Source organism: Microcebus murinus, chromosome 19, assembly GCF_040939455.1.
Source record: "Microcebus murinus isolate Inina chromosome 19, M.murinus_Inina_mat1.0, whole genome shotgun sequence".
In the NCBI taxonomy this organism is placed as follows: Eukaryota; Metazoa; Chordata; class Mammalia; order Primates; family Cheirogaleidae; genus Microcebus; species Microcebus murinus.
In genome coordinates, this window is record NC_134122.1 from 3,457,000 (window position 1) to 3,466,567 (window position 9,568).

The following is a 9,568-nucleotide window of genomic DNA, read 5'->3' on the forward strand; positions in this document are numbered from 1 at the left end:
ATGGCTTCATTATCTTGTGTGAGGTATATCCCCAGAACACCTGACACATCCATGTTCAAATGTAAGTCCACAAACAAATCCATAAACCAAATGTAGATTATGTCGGGGTTGCCTGCCGACCTTCTACAAGGGCACCATTTTGCCCCTTTGCCCTTCATGGCTGAGAGCACTCGTCCCATTTGGAGGGAACTTTAAGGCTATTACAACTGAAAATGAACTCAAGAGTCTTTATTGTACTTTCAAGTTCAAGCTTCATTCTGCTTTTCCAGAGGCCCAGGGATTTCTGGCCTTTACTAGAAAATTGATCCCTTCTATAAAATAGTACCACCCCCCAGGGGCTAACACTTCTCTATCGCTCCTTCTGGCTTAGTGCATGGGAACCAGGGAAGGAGAAATATGGGTCTCTGGGTTCCCACTGGGTTGAGTCAATCTATTCTTACTCCAAGGAGCTATTTAGAAGTTTCTACGTAGACCAAAAAGGATTGAGTAAGGCCTGGAAGATCTGTAAATTTTTCTAGTCAATCTAATGCTCTTTGGGCTTTAATTCACTGATAAAACTAAATCTCTACTTTTAGGATATATCTAAAATACTTCAGAGAGTATCAAAATAGCTTTGTGTTGATATTGAAAAAGAAAGTCTAAATTCTAAGAATGACACCTTGGTACACCTACGGAGTTCTTCCTAGACTCCCCTATCCTAGCCATACAGGTAGATTAACCCAATTTAATGAAATAAATACTGATTGTACTTACCATGTACAAAGCAATGTGCTAAGTTGATAAACATTCAAATTTAAAACTAACCTGCTTTCCTATATACAGTGGAATATTATTCAACCTTTAAAAAGAATTAAATTCTGATACATGCTACAATATAGATGAACCTTAAGGACAGTATGCTAAGCAAAAGAAGCCAGACACAAAAAGACAAAAATACTTCTTATATGAGGTCCTTAGAGTAATCAAATCCATAGAGATAAAAAATAGAATGGTGGTCGCCAAGGGCTGAGTGAGGAGAAACAGGGAATTCTTTAGTGGGTACAGAGTTTCAGTTTTGCAAGATGAAAAGAGTTCTGGAGGTAGACGGTGGGGTTGTTGCAAAATAGTGTAAATATAGTTAATACCACTGAACTATATGCTTAAAAATGTTCATGGTGGTGTTACGGGCTGAATTGTATCCCTCTAAAATTCATGTGATGAAGTCCTAAATCCTAGTACCTCATAATATGACTGCCTTTGGAGATAGGGTCTTTGAAAAGGTGGTTAAGTTAAAATTAGGTTATTAGGGTGAGCTCTAATCCAATATGACTAGTGTCCTTTTTATTTTTTTTAGCGTATTATGGGGGTACAAGTGTATAGTGTCCTTTTAAGAAGAGAAAATTTGGACACAGACAGGCACAGAGGGAAAATGTGAAGACATGGAAAAGCCAGCCATCAATAAGCCAAGGAGAGGAGCCCCAGAAGAAACCAACCCTGTCAACACCTTGGTCTCAGACTTCTAGGCCCCAGAATTGTGAGAAAATACATTTTTGTTGTGTAAGCCACCCAATCTGTGATACTTTGATATGGCAGCCCTAAAAAACTAATACAGATGGTAAAGTTTCTATAATGTCTATTTTATCATAATTAATAATAGTAAAATCATAATCTTATGATTACAAGTGGGAAACAACCACTACGACCTTCCTAGAGTGCACAGACTCCTCCATGTCTCAGAACAAAGCAGGCCACGGTAAATGCCGTTAGAAAGGGACCCAGCAGGGTGGGAAAAGGACAGGAGGTTCATTTGGACAGAGAAGATTTGGAAAAATCATCTTTGGTACAGGAAGGGCAAGAACGGTGTCTTGAAGAAAGTGGCAGGACCCTCAGAGGCAGCCATGGGGCAAAAAGGAAAGATGTTTCTGGTAGAGGGGTTCTCTGAAAGAAAGGCACACAGGCCAGACAGCAGGGCACGCTGTGGGAAACAGAGTGCTGGTATGGCCAGGGCAAATGAGTGGCTGGGTCAGGAGGTGTGGTACTAGATAAGATAAATGGGATAGGTAGGGCCAGACTCAAAGATCAGGACAAAAGTCATTCCAAATTCTGGCCCATCATGTGACAAAAACTGTTTTTAATTTTCTACTTCCTCTGCCCAGTCATTTTTCTGGCTCTCCCACCCCACCCCTCATTCTGCACAATTGCCCCTTTTGTACCTCTTTAGCCAAGAGTCTTCAGAGACAAGAATATCAAATTCTTGAGATGGAATTCATTGCAGGAATGGCCCTAAGAAAAGCTGCCGTGTGAAGCTTTCATCCATTTCCCCAAGACTAAGAAGTTAATCTCTGTGTTCCCCTAGGAATTTGGACCTGCTTCTGTTATTTACCACAATGCAATTTAAAATTAGGTGTGTGTGAGGCTTGCCAAAGGCTCTAAACAGCTGGAAGGTGGTGATCAGGTCACATTTATTCCACCTGAGGGAATAATCCCCAGTGAGCAGGCCCAATGGGGCTCAGAGGTTCAGGCTTGCCCCACACAGGCTGCGGGAGGGGCTGGCACTAGGGCAGCTGGCTCCTGGACCCACCCAGGGGCTCCGTACAGACTGTCCTCTTCCCGCATCTGCTACTGGAAGCCAAAGTCAGTGACCACAGTAGGAAGGCCACGTGAAGCAAGAAGCCAACTGCAAAGTCGTGGGCTGCTGAACGGGGAATGTGTGATTGCAGTTTAATTCTCCTTGTCTGGGAGCCAAGTTTCTTTAATAAGCACAATTCAAATCTAGGTAACATTAAAAGCTTGGAAACCACCTTTTCCCTTCTCTTGAGTTAGACAAAGGCACATTCACAGATACCAGGGTACAATGCATCAGGACACAGATAATCATCGTGCACAGCATAATACAAACACCTTGGGTTTATGAAACGTATCTTCCCCTAAACTCCTTCCTTTGAGTCTCACAATAGTCCTGTGAGTGGGAGGACAGCACAAACTGGCCCCCTCAGACAGACAGATGCAGGCACCGAGACTCAGAGCTGATGTAAATGCCTCCAAAAGATCTCAGTTATTCTATGACAGAGGACTCCAGGTCTAGAAGCCCATGTTTCCTATCCCAGTATTCTTCTCTGCTCCACCTTGAGAATAATAACTACTATTTATGGTCACTTACTTTGTGATGGGCATTTTCCATTTATTATTTCCTTCAATCTTCAAACACTCTTAGAGGAAACCAAGGTTTAGCCAACAAATACTAAAAGAAGGATTTGTCCTTGAAGCCTGCCTTCTAATCCAGCTGCATTCAGTTACTTCTGTTCCACCCAGTTCCATTCTACTCATTTTTATTGGGCACCTGGTACATACAGGGTGCTACACAGCCAGGCAACATGCTAGCTAGGCTCAGGGTTCCCAGAGCAGGGCAGGACTGGGCAGGTCTGGCTTCCTGGGCCCCAGACCCATGACTGGGGTATGCGTTAATTCCTTAGGGCTCCTGTAACAAATTACCACAAATTTGGTGGCTTACAACAACAGAAATGTATTCTTGGCCAAATGAGATAGTTCCACCTATAATCCTAGCATTCTGGGAGGCCGAAGCAGGAGGATCACTTGAGGTCAGGGGTTTGACACCAACCTGAGCACAAGTAAGACCCCATCTCTACAAAAAATAGAAAAATTAGCCAGCCATGGTGGTGCATGCCTGTAGTCCCAGCTACTTAGGAGGCTGAGGCAGGAGGATCACTTGAGCCCAATCCTCAAGCAATGAAGCTGCAGGGTTTGAGGCTGCAGTGAGGTATGATGACGCCACTGAACACTAGCTTGGGTGACAGAGGCAGACCCTGTCTCAAAAAAAAAAAAAAAATATATATATATATATATATATGTATACACACACACACATACATATTCTCACAGTTCTGGAGGCAGGAAGTCTGAGATCAAGATATCTAAGTCGGGCTCTGGGGGAGAATCCTAAGTACTCCCTCCAGAGGCTCTAGGGAGGCTCCCCTTGCCTCTTCCAGCTTCTGGGGACTCCTGCTATTCCTTGCTTTGGGGCTGCGTCACTCTAATTTCTGTTTCCATCTTCACAATGGCCCCTTCTGCCTCACTCTTAAAAGGATACCTGTGGTTGGATTTACAGCCCACCCTGGAGGTCTTATATCAAGATCCTTAGGTTAATTATATCCACAAAACCCCTTTTCCCAATAAGGTCATATTTGCATGTACCAGCAGTTAGGAGTTACACATATCTTTTCGTGTGACACTCTCCAACCTACTACAAGGAACAGGCAGATTCAGACCTACAGAGTCCCCTCTTCCTCAGTGGTAGCTGCTCTTGCCGCAACCCTAGGGAGGGCCAGGCCTTGCACAAGCAGGCAGTGGGAAAGCAGTATCAGCCCCCTGGGGCCAAGTCTGGGCAACATGCCGTCTAAGAGTGGGAATAGGGCCAGTGTGCTGGTTCCCAAGGGAGCAAGTGAGTAGAACACAGGGCCAGGCAGGGCAGAAATCAGTGGTTCCTGAGATGCAGGAAGGTTGGGAAAGAAAGCTAAACCTGGAGAACTCAGGGCAGTGTTGCCAGGACAGTACTGAAATCACATTCCTGGGCCATTTAAGTATCCCAAGAAGGCGGAAATTGTGTTAATCACCTCTGCTGCAGCCAGGCCACAGTGCCCTGCTGGGGGCTAACCTCGTTTGACTCCTCACATCAGAACTGGGCTTCCTCCTGGTTCCTTATCAGCAGATGCTATAATGGCTCAGGAGCCTGTGGCCGCAGTACCGTTTGCAGAAGGTATGGCCCCCAGTGCCCAGCCAGGACAATGGCCATTCAGGAGAGCCCTGGCTGCCAGGATGGGGACGTGGCAGGCAGAGGTCTGAGATGCCTGGCCACATGCAATCCTGGGCTTCATTTATATTTGACAAGCCCACTGTCTGCTCCCAAAAAGTAGGGAAGGGGCAGAAGACATGGGCAGACGACCATGTCTTCTGCCCCTGCAGAGACCTGCAAATTATAAGAGTGCTAGGAATCAGGGGTTAGGGAAGTAGCAGGAGTCTCTGTGGATTCTGGAAGAGACCATAGGACTATGTGCAGCTAAGGCAGTGGGCTGTGCAGTGGGACTGCCTGGTTTCAAAGCCCAGCTCCTTATCTTGCTTTGCAACCTTGGGATAGTTACTTAACCTCTCTCGACCTCAGCTGTCTTTTCTGTAAACTGAAGACCAAAATAGAACCTACATCATAGAGCTGTTATGAGGATTAAAGTAAACAAGCCAAAGAAAGCACTTAACACAGTACCTGGTATGTAGTAAATACTCAACTAATGCCAGTTATTATAAACCAGCCACACTGGAGGTAAACCTTGGAAGAGAGTGTAATTTTATATGACAACTTGGCCCAGCTATGGTACTCAGTTATTTGGCCAAATACCAGTAGATGCTGCTGTGAAGCACCTTTTAGATGTGATTAATATTTCGATCAGACTTGGAGTAAAGACTCTGAGTAAAGGAGATCGCCCTCCATGATGTGGGCAGGCTTCATCCTACCAGTTGTGAGTGTGGGCTGTGCTGCAAGAATCAGCAGGCCAGCGAAGCTGCAGTACACAGGGCACAAGAGGAGACATCAGGAAATTAAGCAGAACAGGCAGGTTGTGGTCATGTTGACAGGAGGCTCAGAAGCCAGATGGAAGCCCTTGAAAGATTTGTGAGGCAGAGTGCAAGTGCCTGGAGCTGTCCTTGAGGAAGAGGCGCTGCACAAAGCCAGTTGTGCAGACTGCCCAAGTTGTATCTGCTTCCGAAGTAGAACCAGGATGGTTGCAGAAATGTGCTTTGGATGAAGAAGAAACCTTCCCCTTGATGGGGACAAATGATGTCATGCACCAAAGCAGAAGCAGACTACATCTCTGCCTGACAGCGCTGCAGCTCAAAGTCACGAGGCAGAGACACCTGAGAATGTGGGTAAGGCCTGTAGGAGGAGCAGGTTGGCCCCAGTTCTCATTTGGCATTTGGGTGTGGCCACCTTACACACGGATCTGGAATGTGCTGTGCTGCAAAGTGAATTCCTGGTGCATTTTTGAGGCTCAGGTGATTCTGAAGGGATGGCTGTTATGAGAGCATAGCATCCTGCAGACAAAAGGTTCTGGAAGGTGGGCAGTAGGTGCTGGCTCCATCCAGAAGCCCTGTTCACAGGCCAGTATCAAATGGATGTTATCTCCACCAGAAGCTCTAACAGCTGCCCTTGATAAGTGAGCCAGTGAGATGTTACCTACCAGTTCACATGAGGAGACGGCCATGTGGAGAAAGGGTAGAGTTGTTCAGTTCTAGGGGCTTCATTCTTCTCTACTAACAAGCTTCTGGCTGGGTATGGTGCCTCACACCTGTAATCCTAGCACTTTTAGCACTTTGGAAGGCCAAGATGGGAGGATTACTTGAGGTCAGGAATTTGAGACCAGCTTGAGCAAACGTGAGACCCTGCCTCTATCCAAAATAGAAAACATTAGCCAGATGTGGTGGCTACTTGGGAGGCTGAGGCAAGAAGATCACTTGAACCCCCAGAAGTTTGAGGCTGCAGAGAGCTATGATGACACCACTGCACTCTAGCCTGTGTGACAAACAAAACAAAACAAAACAAAACAAAACAAAACACCAACCAACCAACAAAAACCAAGCTTCACAGCAGAGAGCAGAAATTACACCTCCTCTATGTAATGGCTGGTTGCTATAATATCATATGTTTGTACCTGTTCTTTCTCCCAATTATATAAATGCCAAGATTGGACAAGAACAAGGCAGAAGTCGCCAACTTAGATGTTTTAGAATGTCAGGGCCACCACTCCATTTCTTGTAGGATGAAAGTCCAGCTATACTGGAAAATCTTCCTGCTCCAAGACATCTAAAAAAAAAAAATTTTATTGTAGTAAAATATACACAACAAAAACATCTATCATTTTAACCATTCTTAAGTGTACAGTTCAGTGGCATTAAGTACAGTAAGTCCTCAATTAACATCCTGGATAGGTTCTTGAAATCTTCAACTTTGAACAAAACAACACATAACAAAACCATTTTACCATAGGCTAATAAGAATTAGCTTTAATGTTAGGTTCCTACAGCATATTTCTGATCACAAAAACATCAATGAACTTATAAATCAAGACCCAAAACACTTCAGGCTAATATCTGCAATTTGAAAAAACAACAACAAAAAAAAGACCCAAAACACTTCTAGCATTAAACATTGAAATAAATGTGAGCTACATATACATTTAAGAAAGATTGGCCGGGCGCGGTGGCTCACGCCTGTAATCCTAGCACTCTGGGAGGCCGAGGCGGGCGGATTGCTCGAGGTCAGGAGTTCGAAACCAGCCTGAGCAAGAGCGAGACCCCATCTCTACTATAAATAGAAAGAAATTAATTGGCCAACTAATATATACAAAAAAAAAAATTAGCCGGGCATGGTGGCGAATGCCTGTAGTCCCAGCTACTTGGGAGGCTGAGGCAGGAGGATTGCTTGAGCCAGGAGTTTGAGGTTGCTGTGAGCTAGGCTGACGCCACAGCACTCACTCTAGCCTGGGCAACAAAGCGAGACTGTCTCAAAAAAAAAAAAAAAAAAAAAAAGAAAGAAAGATTAATAAGACAAGTAAGATAATTATTTATCTGCTTATTCCAGTTCAGGGTCGCAGGTGGCCAGAGCCTATCCCAGCAGTTCAGGGCTCAAAGCAGGCACCAACCTGGACAGGATGCCGATCTGTTGCAAGGTGCACTCACACACACCAACAGTCACTCAGACCGGGGCCGTGTAGATGCACCAAGTCACCCAGTGGGCACAGCTTTGGGATGTGGGAAGAAACCAGAGTACCCAGAGAAAATCCACACAAACATGCGGGGAATATGCAAACTCCACACAGAGAGTGGCCCTAGCTGGGAATTGAATTTTTTTTTTTCTCATCAACATTGTAACAAAACAATGTTGAATGAAAAAAATGTTATCAGAGGACTTGCTGTACATTCACATTGTTGTGCAACCATTATCACCACCCAACTCCAGAATTTTCTCCTCTTCCCAAACTGAAACTATATTAAACAATATTCCCAATTTCCTTCCTCCCTCTAGCCCATGGCCACCACTATTTGACTCTGTCTCCATAAATTTGGCCATTCTAGGTATCTCAGAGAAGTGGAATCATGCAGTATCTGTCCTTAAGGTTCACCTATGTTGCAGCACATGTCAGAATTTCATTCCTTTTTAAGGCTGAATAATATTCTACTTTACAGATAGACAACATTTTGTTTATCCATTCACTTGTCGATCAACGTTTGGTTTGTTTTCAACTTTTGACTATTGTGAATAATGCTGCTATGAACATGGATGTACAAATATCTATTTCAAGTCTTTGCTTTTTCCTGATTTTTTTCTAAAAATTTATTCATTTTTTTTCTGAGTATGAAAAGTTATTGATATGAAGTTTTTCATATTCTTATCTTTATAATCTCTACTGCATTTATGGTTATGTCCTCTCCTTAAATCTTCATATTATTTCTTTGTCTCTTCTTTTTTTTTACAGATGGGGTCATGCTCTGTCATCCAAGCTAGAGTGCAGTGATGTGTGCAATCATAGCTCACTGTAGCCTTGAACTCCCGTGTGTAAGTGATCCTCCCACCTCAGCCTCTCCAGCAGCTGTGACTACAGGCATGTGCCACTGTATTCAGATAATTTTTTTAAAAATTTTGTCATAGAAACAGGGTCTTGCTATGTTGCCCAGTCTGGCTTGAATTCCTGGGCTCAAGCAATTCTCCTACCTCAACCTCTCAAAATGTTGGAATGACAGACATGTGCCACTGTGCCAGCCTCTTCTTTTCTCTACATCATGTTGTCAGAGCTTTACCAACTGTATTACTATTTCAAATAGCTAGCCATATTAGTTAGAATTAGGTTCAGCTCTGAGTTAGAGAAAACCTACAAATAACAGGAGCTTAACAACATTTTTCTCACTGTCAAAATGTCCAGAGGTTCAGTCCAGGGCTAGTCTGGTGGTCCATCATGTCAGGGCACCAGGTTCCTTAGATCATGTAGCTCTTTCATTGTCTAAGAAACAAAGTCATGGTCCCAGGTGCAAAGGCCACCCTTTTGTCTAAGATTGCTGCTGGAGCTCCTACCAGAATTTCAGTAGGAAGAGAGGCATGCCCTCTCTCTTTACATCTCCAGAGAATTGCACACATCATGTCTGTTCATATCTCATTAGCCAGAACACAGATGTATGGCCATATCAACTTGCAAAATAGTGGAGGAAATGTTGGTTTGTTGTTTGCACCTCTTTATGCTATGGTTGTCATACATTTCGCTTCTACATATATTATAAACTCCATCATACAATGTTTGAGTTTGCTTTGAACAGTTATCTTTTAAAGAAAAATTTTTAATGAGAAAAAGTCATTTTTATATTTCCCTTTTCCAGAAGTCTTCATTCCTGTGTGAACATCCCAGTTTCCATCTGGTATCATTCTTCTTCTGCCTAAAGAATATTTTAAAATATTTCTTATAGTATATGTCTGCAGGGAACAAATTCTCTAAGTTTTTGTTTATGTGAAAATGGTTTCTTTTGAAGAATATTT